The sequence below is a fragment of the Protopterus annectens genome, chromosome 13.part0 (genome assembly GCF_019279795.1).
Source record: "Protopterus annectens isolate FY-2018-M chromosome 13.part0, PAN1.0, whole genome shotgun sequence".
NCBI classification, from domain to species: Eukaryota; Metazoa; Chordata; order Ceratodontiformes; family Protopteridae; genus Protopterus; species Protopterus annectens.
Genome location: NC_056747.1, coordinates 1365408419 through 1365423479, shown reverse-complemented (window position 1 = coordinate 1365423479; position 15061 = coordinate 1365408419). Strand labels below are relative to the sequence as shown.

At 44.0% G+C, this 15061-nt stretch overlaps 1 protein-coding gene across 1 annotated transcript in view; it reads right to left on the bottom strand.

Annotated features, from left to right (window-relative positions):
• The window catches only part of IGF2BP1 (insulin like growth factor 2 mRNA binding protein 1), a gene marked incomplete in the record, with an annotated part of 2071998 nt that overhangs the window by 1777750 nt on the left and 279187 nt on the right, over window positions 1-15061 (bottom strand).

The following is a 15061-nucleotide window of genomic DNA, read 5'->3' as shown; positions in this document are numbered from 1 at the left end:
AAAAATTGCATGAATGGAATGACTTAAAATAACTGTGGGCATATCCTATGACAATGAAGAAGTTTTACAGAAGTCAGAGTGGTGGATGATGCAGAAAGAAAATTTTTACAAGTAAACGCTTTAGAGAACTTGTCTCATTCGGCTTTTCCCGATTTGGGGTCGCCACAGCGGAACTCCGGCCCGCTAATGATTGGCAGTAGATTTTTTACGTGCCGAGCTGCCAGCCCTGATGCACAACCTTCAACGAAGATACACCCATTCATGCATGTCGCCACACAAAAGACGCTTTCGCTGAGAAACTAACAGGACATCACTGTGAGGCGACAAAGCTACCGCAGCACCACCACCGCAGTTAAATGCTTTAGAGAATAGAACAAAAAAAATGAAAAGCAAAACATTTAGAATCGTGGTAAACAGGAGACTTAAGTAAAAACTATACAAATAACAAAATGGAAAGCAAACTTACACAAAACGTTGAAATAGAAAAAAGTTACCCCATTTTAGGGGGAAAATAGGAGATAAGACTGATGAATGTAATAGATAAAAAAGGACAGTTAAAAATATAAGCAATGGGAAATTATGGATTTAGTTGAAAAATATGGCTAGACAACATATGAAAAAACATTAAGGGGGGGGTGTAAGTAAAGTAAAGATGAAAAAAGAAAGTAGTGGAAGAAATGGAAAAAAAAATCAAGAGGATGATGTAAAGTTAAGGAATCTGCACAAGTTACAGATATGAATTTAGAAACACTCAATTAAAATGGCAGTTTTTTTCTGGAAAGAGTGAATAAATGGCTGACGGACGGTGTAAGAGACCGGTTAGGCGTTCTAGAATTTTTACAGAAAGGGGACCAAATATTTATGAAGATGATTCAGAAAAGAATGACGGATGGCATAAAAGAAATGGACAGAGATGCACTGGTTCATACGTACTAGGCTATCGGCCCTGGGGCCTATACAAGCCCAGCCAAATGGGTTAGACAGAAGAGTAAGTGAAATGTTAATGATGATTAAAGTGGCTGAATGTACAGGTAAGTCGGAAGGGAATGTAATGGTATGTGATGTGCTTAACGCATCTGATAGCACTGAATGTAGAAATGCTTAATTTTAAATGAATGAGGTAAAAGAAAAAGAAGGATTATGAGGACAAGCTACCGAAAATAGTGTGTGTGAGATGGTAATGGATGGGTAGGAAAAAAAGAAGGTAAAGCATGGTTGCCCCCCAAGCATGTGCTTGTTTGTAACAGCAATGAATGTGCTTATACGTACATGTAGATCAAGGTTAGTGGAAATTAAGTGAAAAGGATACCAATTAATGTGACCTTATACAGATGGATTGATTCCAGTAATTAGAGAAGTTTAACAGAAAACATTTTGGTTTCAGTATTATTACAATTACATAAGTTGAAAAGCAGGGGTACTGAGAAGTGATAAGAATATCAGAAATGTATTTTGCCAGAAGTGAGATTAGTGTTCTAAGAGTCAAGCTCTAAATGGATTAAAAAGCAACAGAACACTAGAAATAAGTTCTAAAAGAAATATTAAAGTTATCAAATTGGTGGAGGGCGTTTTCAGTTGCTCCTTGAGGGAAAATACACACGTTAACTACTAGGCTTACTAATTATAACTACAAGGCTAGCTACCCTTGCAGGCCACCTGAAGCACAGCAAATTCCACTCCAAAGGTTATGAAAAAAAGCAAATCCTGCACTTTGCATCTCTCAGGTAAATACCTCAACCATTACGCCAACCTGCAACGCAGCAAATGTTGCCAGCAGACATTTTGCCATGTCAGCCTGACAATTCAGTGTCCAAATGCAGGGTAGAAAATGTATTAAATATCCCATACCAGTCAAAAGTTTTCAGTCCTTATAAGCAGGGGGGTGCTTAAGAATTATTGACCAAGGAAATCACAGATGGATCAACCACAGGGCGGTAAAATAGGAACTTATGGGACTCTGTGCGCATGGAGGGGACTGACTCACATGCTGAACATTTAGCATTAAAGGTTTCTTCCACAGCACCAACAGGAAGTACAGCCAAAGGCTTAAGGGGCTCTACCTGAAAAATAGTCTGAGATTCAAACCCCCACCCCATTGGAAGTTCTTCCATTTACCCAAGTGCCTGAAAAAGAAATAGGGAATCAGCAGTAGACACCTGGGAGGCACAGTCGAGACCAATCTCTTCAATGTTAGAAAGGGAGTCACTCTCTCAAGGGAAAGACATTTTCCTTTTTAGATGGAAGTAAGCAGGCAAATTAAAATGCTATGACGGATGGGCTGTAAAACAGACATTTAGCAAAGGAATACAACTTCTGACACTTTTGCAGAGGTCAAAACAGAAGAGACAAGTTTAGTTTTCCCGATTTCTTTTTAGGTGATCGCAAACAAAATCTGCGAGGTACAACTACAATATCAGAGCCCAGCACCCCTTTCCTAATCTACAATGGAGAGAAAAAACATCTGGCCCTTATGAAATAAGAGCAATTCTCCCTGCTCGTTAGTAGGTTTATGCTGGACTCGAGGATGCACCGAACTCCAGACGCTTAGCATCCCTAGGTGCTGCACCACAAGTCAGAAAAAAAGAGGGGGACTATTTACAGACTCCAACAGGACCACAGTTAAATAGTGCACTGAAGGCCATGGGAAAGAGTTAAGTAGTCACTTCAGGAGTTCAATATTTTTTTTCTTAGGGGTTGGAAAGAAGACAGATACTGGTACACAAGTACACTGTCGCTTTCATGAGGATCCTAACCTGTTGGCTCTCCAGGAAAATCCTAAAGGAGACCAGCAGCCTTCTGATGGTTTCTGGTGCAAGAAATAAACCAATAACATGAGCCGACTTTGTGCATCTCCCATTAACAAAAACATACAAGCTGTGTAGTAATCCGCAACTTTTTCTACTAGACATAAGCAACAAAATACAAATTTCTCACAAAACTAGAGGTAAGGTCCCAAAAGAGTACCCTTCCCCACCAAGAGATCAAACAAGCCTACAACCAGACCTCTGAAGATGCAGCGAAGACCCAGTCTGGCCTATCCTTAACAGTAAAGAAATGTTAATACCCATGCATCTGATTTAATACCAACATGGCCTGAAGCTTCCTCAGATGTATACAAAGTATAAAAAGGTACCCAAAAACATTTTACTATACTAGATGGATGTCCAATTCTTGGCAGGAAATGTCTTGTATAGCCATATACTAGTGTGTTCGTGATCTAATTCACAAAAATTAGAGTTGTTTAAGAGCATACCATGGCATTAGATGCCCGATTGTTTTAGGAATACTTCAATTGTGATCTAAAGGAAGTAGCTTACCAAGGACAACATATGCCCGGCCAGCATACCAAAGCTTGGCACCTACCTCTCACACCATACATCAAATGTATACCCCAAAAATGAAACTGAGAAGTGGTATAAAGGAAACAAAAACAAAAGAACTCCATCAGGACTTCGACCCAGACCAGAAAGGTACAGGCGAAAGATCGAGATCAGACTGCCAAATGAACAAGTGTTATACTTCAGACAGGAAAAATAGAAAAGGAATAATTATTACCATACACCTGTAAATAACAGAAGGTGGGAAGACAGCAGGGTTTCATACTTCACTGATCTAGCTGGATAAATAAAATTATGTACTCACCATAGCAGATGTGTGGTCTTCATCCAGTTCAATCTTTGGGTTATTGGATCAGATCTCAGTGCATTTAAAAGCTGTGGACCCACGGCTCTATTCCTCTACCCATAATCCTTTTCTTCCAAGAAATACCTCCGATAGAGTTTATCTAGTTAAATTCAGCTAAATAGTAAAACCTAAATTATATACCAGAAAATAAGCTGGAAAAAAAATAAAACAGTTATGTACTCACCATAACGATTGATGTATGTGGTCCATCTCGCCTACATTCCTTACTCACGGGTTCGGAGCAGAGAATCGGCTCAGACTTGGCCAAACTTTCTAGCAGAGTCTCTAATTGGCTGGGTTAACCCGGTGTCCCAGGGTGAACCTCGCCCTAGCCCCAGATCTTGTTTGCAATCATAACAATCATAACACTCCTAACCCATACTCAAACACTGGAAGAAAATCCAGCCAGATAAGGGAACAAATCACCGACCTTGAAGGGTCTACGGAGCCACAAATGCTTCCAATTCCTCTAGGAAGGGGGCAGGTAGGAGGGTACTTAGGAATGTAGGCAAGATGGACCACATACAATCGATCGTTCTGGTGATTACATAACTAACTGATGTTATGTGGTCCTCTCTCTCCTACATTACTTACTCACGGGACAGCGTTCCCAGCACCTATATCCTGGGAGGCTCATAAAAAGATGCTCCTGAGAACCATGGAACCAAAGGAAGCCCGGCCCCTAGAAGCCATGTCCAGCTTGTAATGAGTAATAAAAGTTTTGGGAGAAGCCCAAGTTGCCGCAGCACAAATATCATCCAAGGAAAGTCTAGCATGGAAAGTTACTACATAGCCCTGGTAGAATGAGCTTTGACGGGAAAGGGTAAAGTTCTGTCTGCTAACGAGTAAATGAATGAAATACAGTCTCTGATCCATTTTAGAAAAAGTGCACTTGGAAATAGGATTACCTGCTCTGTTCTCTGTAAAGGACACAAACAATTGAGCAGATTTCCTAACTTGCTTCGTCCTATGTAAATAAAATCTCAGTTGTCTGTGCACATCCAACTGATGCAACCTGAACTCTGCTTTATTGGAAAAGTTCAGAAAAAACACTGGTAGCTCAATAGATTGATGAAGATTGACCGGGGATGACACCTTCAGGAGAAAAGACTGGTTAAGCCCGAGAGAGACTCTGTCCTTGTGAAAGACCAAATATGGAGGTTTAATGGGCAAGGCTTGAAGTTCTGATACCCTCGTGGCCGAAGTAATGGCCATCAGAAAAGCAGACTTCCAAGATAAGAATTTTAAGTTGCAAGTGGCAGCCGGTTCAAAGGGTGGAGACGTAATAGCTTGGAGTACAAGGTTCAGGTCCCATGGCAGTACAGACTCAAACTGGGGGACGAAGAAACCAAGCGCCTTTTAGAAAGGCTTTACAGAGCTTGTGGCCCATAAGAGGGCTCATAAGATGTGTGAAAATTGGAAACTGCGGCCAACTGTACTTTAATGGTAGCGGGTGCGGAGCTCTGACGGAACAACATGGCTAAAAAAATCCAAGACCGACGGAATAGGGGCGGTGAAGGGATCCAACCCTTGGGCCGGAGCCCAAATGGAGAATCTCCTCCATTTGCTGGAATAAATCTTCCTGGTGGAAGACTTGAGAAGACAAGATGTGCACCACTTCAGGAGAAAAGGAATGTAGCCTGACTAGAGATGGAATTGGAGCAGCAAGGCTGTCAACCTGAGGGTTCGCAGGGATGGATGAAGTTGTCCTGACATGTGAATCAGGAGGTCCGGCACTGGGTTCAGAGTCCACGGACCGTCCAGTGCGTACCGTTGAAGAAAGGGGAACCATACTTGTCAACACCAGTGTAGAGCAATAAGAATCATCCTGCTTCCCAAGGATATGGCTTTCTGTATTACTTTTGGCAACAGAGGAAACGGAGGGAAAGCATAGACCAGACCAGGGGGCCAATCGTGAGCTAGAGCATCCCTGGGTGATTCCCCCTGTGGGGGGATCAGAGTGAAGTACTTGCTGCATTTGGCATTGAGGGGGCTGGCGAAGAGATCGCAGCAAGGCTGATCCCACTTTTTGAAGATTTGAACCGCCACTCGGTTGTTTAACGACCACTCGTGAGGCATCAGAATAGCTCTGTTTAGCCTGTCCGCTATCATGTTGGACTTCACCGGAATGTGCGTCACCACTAGAAACCGTTGGGAAGACACTGTCCACTGCCACACTCGCATGGCCTCTCTGCAGAGGGGGTAAGATATGGTTCCCCCCTGCTTGTTCAGGAACCACACTACGGACATGTTCTCCAAGTGAATTGCAATCGTTCCCAGAGGTAGAGAATCCTGGAGTGCTCGCAACACCAGAAAAGTACAGTTTTGTACCTACCATAAATGTAGATGTTAGAGGATCTCCATTGCTGCAGTCCTTACATATGGGTTCTCCGCTGTCCACAATCGGCCCGAATACCAAAGGGCTAGAACCGGCGTCGGTTATCGGTGCCCAAGACTGATGTCAGTACGTGCCAGTACAAATGCGCATGACCGACGCCATAACCTCAGTCTTTCTTGCCTCTGATGTCAGAATGCAAAAAACACCACCCAAACCCCAACCTAAAAAGAAAAGGGGGGAAGGAGGGAGGGAAAATTGGACTGCAGCAATGGAGATCCTCGAACATCTACATTTATGGTAGGTACAAAACTGTACTATGTTCTTAGTCTCCCATTGCTGCAGTCCTTACATATGGGTAGAATCCCAGAGCAACGGAAAAAAGGGAGGCTGGCTAACTAAATAGCAGTAGGAGCTGCTAACATGCCCTGTAAGATTGCAGTGGCAAACCCAGCCCTAGACCTAGAATAAAGAGGTAAATGATAATGCTTTGTAAAGGTATGTACAGAACTCCAAGTAGCTGCCTCTAGAATGTCTTTAGTAGCTACCCCTCTCAAAAAAGCAGTAGAGGTGGCCGTAGCCCTAGTAGAATGAGGCCTGATCCCAACTGGAACCTCCTTTCCATGATGAGAGTAACAAAAAGCAATACAATGGCCAATCCACTTGGAAATAGTTTCGAGACAGCTTTCCCCTGTGAAGTCAAAGCAAACTAAACAAATAATTGTTGAGATCTTCTGAACTCTTTGGTTCTGAACAAATACCTTAACTGCCTATGTACATCCAAAGAATGCAAAACTTTTTCCCCTTAATTTTGGGGGTCAGCATAAAAAGCAGGCTAATGTATAGATTGGTTCAATGCCACATTAGAAATCACTTTAGGCAGAAAAGTAGGATTAGTACGTAAGGAAACTCTGTCCTTGTGAAAAATCAGAAAAGGTTCCACTGCCATGAGGGCCTGTAATTCAGATACCCTTCTAGCAGAAGTAACAGCCAATAAAAAAGCAGTCTTCCAAGACAACAACTTCAATTCAGCTGTAGCTGCAGGTTCAAAAGGAGGCAGAGTCAGCTTTTCCAAAACAAAATTAAGATCCCAGGTAGGAGTAGGAACCCTCCATGGGGGTCTTATATTCTTTGCCCCTCTAAGAAACTGTTTAACCAATGGATGTGAAAATAAAGGAGGGTCACAATCATAGTGAGCAGAAATAGCTGCAGCATGCACTTTTACAGAAGAGGACAAACCCTTGTCCAATAAAATAGTCAAATATTGCAATGTACAACTCAAATTAGGCAATTTGACATCAAAGCCTTTAGCTGAACTCCAAAGAAAAAATCTCTTCCATTTATCAGCATAAACTTTGAGTACTAGGACGCCTGGCTTCCAAAATAACATCCAAAACTTGAGGGAGCTGAAGGCCCTCCTTCTCTAAAACAGAATGCGCCAGGCTGTCAGGTGTAGGGATTGCACCCTGACATTGAGAAAATGATTGTTTTCCTGAGTCAATAAGTGAGGAATCTGTGGTAATGGCCAAGGTGTTCCATGAATTAAGCTCCTCAACAGAGGGTACCAATGCTGACTAGGCCAATCCGGTGCTATAAGGATCATGCAAGGTTTGTCCCTCCTGACTTTCAACAGCACCTTTGGAAGAAGAGGCAAAGGAGGAAAAGCATACATGTGAAGGTTGCTCCAACTGAAGGATAGTGCATCTATTTTCCAGGCTTTTGGATGAAACAGCCTTGTGCAAAACAGTGGCAGTTGGAAATTCAGAGGAGAAGCGAACAGATCTATGTCTGGAGTTCCCCAAGCCCTGGTCAACTGAAGAAATACCTGAGGGTCCAATTTCCATTCGTGAGGATCCACAATCTGTCTGCTCAGAACATCTGCTAACGAATTTTGTGCTCCTGGCAGAAACTGTGCTCGAAGAGTGATGTGCAGATTCAAAGCAGTTTCCCATAACAGCATTGCTTGTCTGCAAAGAGGGTAAGAATGAGTTCCTACCTGCTTGTTGATGTACCACATGACAGTTGTGTTGTCTGTTCGAATCAACACCAGTCCTGGTTGAAGTAGGCTCTTGAATCCTTCCAAAGCAAATTGAACTGCCAGCATCTCTTTCATGTTGATATGCAAGTGAAGTAGCTCTGGGGCCAAAGGTCTTGAATCCATTTTCCTCTGAAATGAGCTCCCCAGGCTGACTCGAGGCGCCTGTCGTCAATATCTGACTTGCCTCTGGTTGGGTCACAGAGAGCCCCTTGTTTAGGTGACATTCCTGAGCCCACCACAGAAATTCTTTCTGAATGCAAGGTAGAATCAGAATGACAGTGTCCAAATCGTGGCTGTGTTGAGTCCAAACGCTTTTGAGATACCATTGTAGCTTCCTCATATGCAGTTTGGCATTGGGAAGTACTAGAATGCAAGATGCCATGAACCCCAAGGCTTGAAGGACTGTCCTTGCAGTCAGCCTGGACATTACTGATAGCTGTTGGAAGTATAGGTGAAGATTTCTTTGTTTGTCCGGGGTAAGAAATGCCATCTGAGCAGCTGTATTCAGTCTTACACCCAGAAAACACATCTCTTGTGAGGGTACTAGACTGGACTTTATTTCGTTCACAGAATACCCTAGGCAACTTAAAACTGTCATTACATACTGCAGATGTTGAAGAAGTTCGTGTTTGCCTTGAGCCAGAATCAAACAGTCGTCCAGATAAGGATAAATTTGAATTCCTGTTAGTCTGAGAAAAGCTATTACTGGAGCCAGGACTTTTGTGAATACCCTGGGCGCAGTAGACAAGCCAAAGGGCAATGCAGAGAACTGATAATGCAAATTCCCATTCCGAAATCCCAGGAATTTTCTGCAACTGGGCCTGATAGGAATGTGAAGATAGGCCTCTGAGATCCAGAGTCACCATCCAGTGATCTTTGCCCAGCATAGGTAACAGCTGTTGCAGTGTTAACATCTTGAATTTTGGAATTTCCAGAAAGGTGTTTAGAATGGACAAATCCAGAATTGGCCTCCAAGTATTTCCTTTCTATGGCACTAAGAAAAGACGGGAATAAAACCCTGTGCCCCTTTCTGCAGACGGTACTTCCTGTATTGCTCCCAACTGAAGCAGAGAAGAAATTTGTGCCTGTGCTTCCAGTCTTTGCTGATGAGGCACATCCGGCATACCTTTGAAAGGAGGGAATGTGTGAAAATAAAATTTGTAGCCTCGATTTATTATGTCCAATACCCATTTGTCTTGGGTAACCAAATGCCAATTCCTTTTGAAAAGTCCCAGTTTTCCTCCTAGAGGAGCTGCCAGCAAGGCAGAGTCCGGCAGCTGAAGACAAAGGTCATTGGGTCTGTTTCCGAAAGGACTGACCCCTGCCCTCCCCAGCAGAAGGGGTAAAAGAACTCAAAGACCTAGAAGTAACAGGGCCCTGAGAGGAAGCCCTACCTCTACCTCGCCTCGACCTGCCCCTAGGTTGATAATCCGAAGAGGGGAAAGACCATCCCTTAGCAGGCCAATTCCTACTGAACTTAGGGGCTGAACCTGTAAAAGTCCTTAACTGTCTGCATAGACTTAGCTTTTTCCTCCATTTTTTCAAAACTGATTCTACTGGAGGGCCAAAAAGAACATCAGATTGCAGAGGAGCATCCATAATTCGAGCCTTAACATGCTCCGACAAGGTCTGATCTTTAAGCCAGGCATGCCTGCGAACAACTGAACTAGTAGCAGCCACCCTGGAAGAAGCCTGTAAAGCATCAAAACCACACTGCAAAGAATGCTTACTAACTTGGTCTGAAGCATGCACTAAATCCTGAAGCTCCTTACATTTCAATACCTTCAGCTAAAGCATCTACTTTACATTTCAATTGGCCCAGCAAATAATTTTGATACCTGAGCATATGAAACTGACAATTTAAAGCTCTCATAGCCAAAGTAGAAGAGGTATACAGTTTTTTACCCCACCTATCCAGGGTCCTAGCATCCTTGTCCAGAGGAACTGGATTCCTAACCACAGAAGCCCTAACACCTTTGGGGCCTTGAGTAATAGTTTCTGGATCAGCCCTAGGACTCTTATAAGTACTTGGGAGCTTCCGGAACCCTGTAGTATCTATCTGGTTTAACCAGGGCAGGAGGCAGAGAAAGTACAGTTTTGTACCTACCATAAATGTAGATGTCCGAATTGGATAGCATCTGCAGTCATAACAACTGAGTCTTTCTTGCCGCGTGGCGCCCGAAGCAGAAGCTGTTCGCAAGTGCCGGTCGGTCGGATCCAGAGATTACTTCTACCGAATACTACTTCGAAGACTTCTAAAGCTAAGTACCCCGTTGGGGACTCTTTCTTGCCTCAGCCGATGTCTGAAAAAGTTAATAATTGTTTAACCTGTGGGAAACAAATACCTCATAAAGATTTCCACTCTTACTGCCTGCCTTGCTTAGGCCCAGCCCACGACGTAGCAGCCTGTTCGTCCTGTGCTTCTTTCAACCGACGAACGCTTAGACGTCGGTCGGAGTTTGCAGAACAGTTTTTCGGTTCTGATTTTGCGTACATTATGCTGTCGGATCCTCCGACTACGCATTCTGCCAAAAAACGCAAAGAAAAAGACCGACACTCGCGGTCCGCGGTTTCGGCCGAAACCATGGTTAAGCAAACGAGTGTCTCGGTTTCGGCCGAAACCGAGAAAACTGATCAAAATACAGCTGAATCTATCTCTACAACTGAGGTCCCTGCTAACACTCTTGAATCGGCCTCAGAAATTTTTCCCACTACGGTGCTTACCACTGACTTATCAGACACTATTCCCTTGGATGTCTCTACCCCAGCACGTGGTGCTGCTAGGCCTCCAGCAGCCATGTCCATTAAGGCCTTCGCCAGGGCTAAAGCAGCCAAGACTACTAAAACAGTGCCTGTTAAACCCCCCTCAACCAGGCCCTCTTCCAGTTCCCAAATGCTTACTTTGGCAGAAGATTTAATTTCATTAATTAGAGGATCTCAATCTCACCCAGACAGGGCCTCTCAGCCCCCAGAGAAGAGACCTAGGGCAGAGCCCCATGAGCCAGTGTCCTCTGATGATTCTGCTGATGAATCAGACATAACTGACCAGCCAGAGGCTCCTTTCTCCAATTTTGAAGATTCTGATGCTGAAGAATCCATTCCAGCTGCTTCCCCACCAGAAGAATTCTCCTTTGGGGAAACCTTGCATGCCATGCGAGAACAGTTCCAATGGCAGCAACAGGATTTTTCAGACTCCAGGAAAGACTTAGGACCTTTTTGCACCTTCCACAGCACAGGCCCTTAGCTATACCTCCTGTTCTCTCTGTGGTGGATGATGCTTTCAATGATGTCTGCTCCGCTCCAGATTCTTTACCCCCAGCCCTGCCAAACCAGACAGATTTTACAGGGTGCCAGATACTCATCACCACCTTTACAAGGCCCCTCTTGCAGACCCCGAAACTATTTCCCAGGGTCCCAAGGCAGTAGCTGCGACCATAGCTAAAAACCCTGTTCCTTCTGAAAGGGAAGCAAGGTCATTAGACAGATGGGGTAAAAAGGTTTACACTTCAGCCACTCTCTCAGCTAGAGCTTTAAACTGTCAGTTTCACATGATACAATACCAAGAGTTTATGCTTGATCAGTTAACTAAAAAGCTAACCACTGATGAATCTCTTGATAAGAAATATGTATTAGAAATGGTAAATAACATACAGCAAGTTAGTAACCATTCTTTAAAATGTGGCTATGATGCACTGGAGGCTTCATTTAGATCAGCCATGACTGGCACTGTAATTAGAAGGCATGCATGGCTAAAGGAGCAAGCTTTACCGGATCATGTTAAATCTAAATTGCTAGATGCTCCTATGGATAAAACAAGTTTGTTTGGTACACCTGCCCAGCAGGTTATGAAGAAAATGGAAGAAAAGGCAAAATCAGTCCAGACAGTTAAAGATTTCTTGCAGGTTCAACCCCCAAGGTTTAGCAGGAACTGGCCTGCCAAAAATTGGTCCTTTCCTGACTCCACAAGACCTCAAAGGGGCAGGAATAGACGTTCCAGAGGCAGAAATCAATCCAGAGGAGGTGCCTACAGAGGACGACAGTGGCAAGGTAACAACAGAGGCACAGACTCCACACCTGCCACTACATCAACACAGCCACAGTGACTTAATCCTAAACCCGCCTACCAGGGAACAAATAGCAGCTCCTCTAGGCGGAAAGCTAACTTTATTTTCAAAAAACTGGCACCACATAAAGGACAAGTGGATTTTACGAACCATAGATCAAGGTTACCGGTTCCACTTCCACACTTTACCAGACAAAAGAGGAATGCCAAATCTACCTCCAAATCAAAAGAGAGAGGCTCTACAACAGATAATGGAGTTAGAAAACATGAGAGCTGTGGAGAAAGTGCCAACAGCAGAGCAAGGAAAGGGGTTCTACTCCAGACTATTCCTAGTTCCAAGAAAGGAAAAAAGTTGGAGACCAATTCTAGACCTGTCCACCCTGAATACTTACATCATTGTCCCAAAATTCAAAATGCTGACCCTACAGCAACTTCTTCCCATGCTGGGCAAGGAGTGTTGGCTGGTAACTCTAGATCTCAAGGAGGCATACCTGCACGTCCCCATTCGACCAATCTGCAGAAGATACCTCAGATTTCTTGCAGGATCAGAGCACTATCAATTCTCAGCATTGCCCTTTGGCTTATCTACTGCCACAAAATGCCTGGCATCAGTAATCGCCCATTGCAGACTACAGGGAATTCAAATTTATCCATACCTGGACGACTGCCTGATACAAGGAGACAACAAAAGCAAGCTGACAACAGATTTACAAAGGGTCATTTACTTGCTTCAAGCACTGGGATACACAGTCAATTTACAAAAGTCAAGACTGATACCATCCCAGACAAGGACTTTCCTGGGAGCGGAATTGGACACAGTAAGACAAATGGCATTCCTAACTACAGAAAAACAAAAGAACTCCTCTTTACTTCTTGGCACTAACAAAACTGAACAAGTTAACAGCAAGAAAGGTTCTGCAGGCCTTGGGTTTCACGGCATCATGCATAATCTTGGTTCCATTTGCCAGACTACATATGAGAAAACTACAGTGGTACCTAAAGAATTTATGGTCCCAACACAGACACAGCCTAGAAACGGAAATCCCACTAATACCATGCTTAAAACAGGAGTTCCTATGGTGGGCTCAGGCATGCCAGTCAAACCCAGGCCTGCCCTTTCGCAAGTCAAGCAAGCCAGACCATCACAACAGATGCTTCAGACCTAGGATGGGGGCGATATGCTGGACAAATGCGCAAGGATTGTGGACACAGGACCAACTTCACCTGCACATCAACCTAAAAGAAATGCTGGCAGTAAAACTGGCAATCCAAAAGTTCAGACCATTTCTCAAGGAGGACCACTTGATAAGGACAGACAACACCACAGTCATGTGGTACATCAACAAACAGGGAGGCACTCATTCTTACCCCCTATGCAGAATGACTTTGGAGCTGTGGACCCTGGCACTCAACTACAACATCCAGTTACAGGCAATATTTGTGCCAGGAAAAGAAAACTCTCTAGCAGATATGTTAAGCAGGAGCACATCGGATGCCCACGAATGGCAGCTGCACCCGGATATCTTCAAGACCATCTCGAAGAAATGGGGAATGCCTCAGATAGATCTATTCACATCACCTCTCAATCACCAGCTCAAAAAATTCTGCACAAGGACATTCCACCCACTAGCATGGAAAGTGGACTCGCTCTCCTTCAGCTGGAAAGGCCTAACAGCATATGCATTCCCACCTCTTCCCTTGATACACAAAGTACTTCTAAAAATCAAGGAGGAACGTCCAAGGATAATCCTGATAGCTCCAAACTGGCCAAGACAGCATTGGTACCCACTACTGAGGAGCATGTCTCGGAACAATATGTGGCCAATTCCCTGATGCCTTTGATGCTAACTCAGAACAACTTCAGCACCATGCATCCAAACCTAAAACGCTGCAACTGACTGCATGGAACATCACATAGCAGCTGCTAATACAGAACTTTCACAAAGAGTTAAAGACATTATTCTTGAAGCACGCAGGCCTTCAACTAGAAGGAATTATGCTGGGAAATGGAAAAGGTTTGTCATTTGGAGTTCTGAAAGAGGAAAAGATGTATCAAACATAGATATGCCTAACATTCTGGAGTATCTGGCCGAACTGCTTCATTCAGGCCTGTCCTACTCCTCCATCAAGATTCATGCATCAGCTATTTCAGCAGAATACAGCTTTGATCCACCTGTTTTTCACACCCTTTGCTCAGGCAGTTCCTCAGAGGAATCAAGAATGTAAAACCTCCAAGGAAACCACCATTGCCAGCTTGGGACTTGAACTTTGTGCTAGAAAAATTGACACTATCACCTTTTGAACCAGCAGCAACAGCAGACCTACAACACCTGTCATGGAAAACTGCTTTCCTACTGGCAATTACTTCAGCAAGGAGGGTTTCAGAACTACAGGCCTTAATGGCAGTGCAACCCTTTCTAATCTTCCACCAAGATAGAGTGTCCATGAGGACTAATCCTACATTTATGCCTAAGGTGGTATCCAGAGTGTCTTTAAACCAGGCAATCCACCTGCCTACCTTCTTTCCCAACCCACAAAACAGAGGGGAAAGAATACTGCATACCTTGGATGTACATAGACAGCTACGCTACTACTTGGACAGAACAAAAAATAGCAGAAAGACTGACCAACTTTTCGTAGCCTATGCAACAGGAAGGGAAGGAAAAGCTATTTCCAAGCAGACAATCTCCAAATGGATAGGAAATTGCATACGATTCTGTTACTCCTTCCATGGAAAGCCAATTCCACAAAACATAAGACCTCATTCTACAAGGGCAACAGCCACTACCACAGCCTTCTTACGAGGAGTGGCTACCAAAGACATTGAGGCGGCTACTTGGACCTCCGTGCATACATTTGCCAAGCATTATAATTTACCTCTATATTCCAGATCCCGAGCAGGGTTTCACCACAGAGAGAACAGGAGGTATAGCTAAGGGCC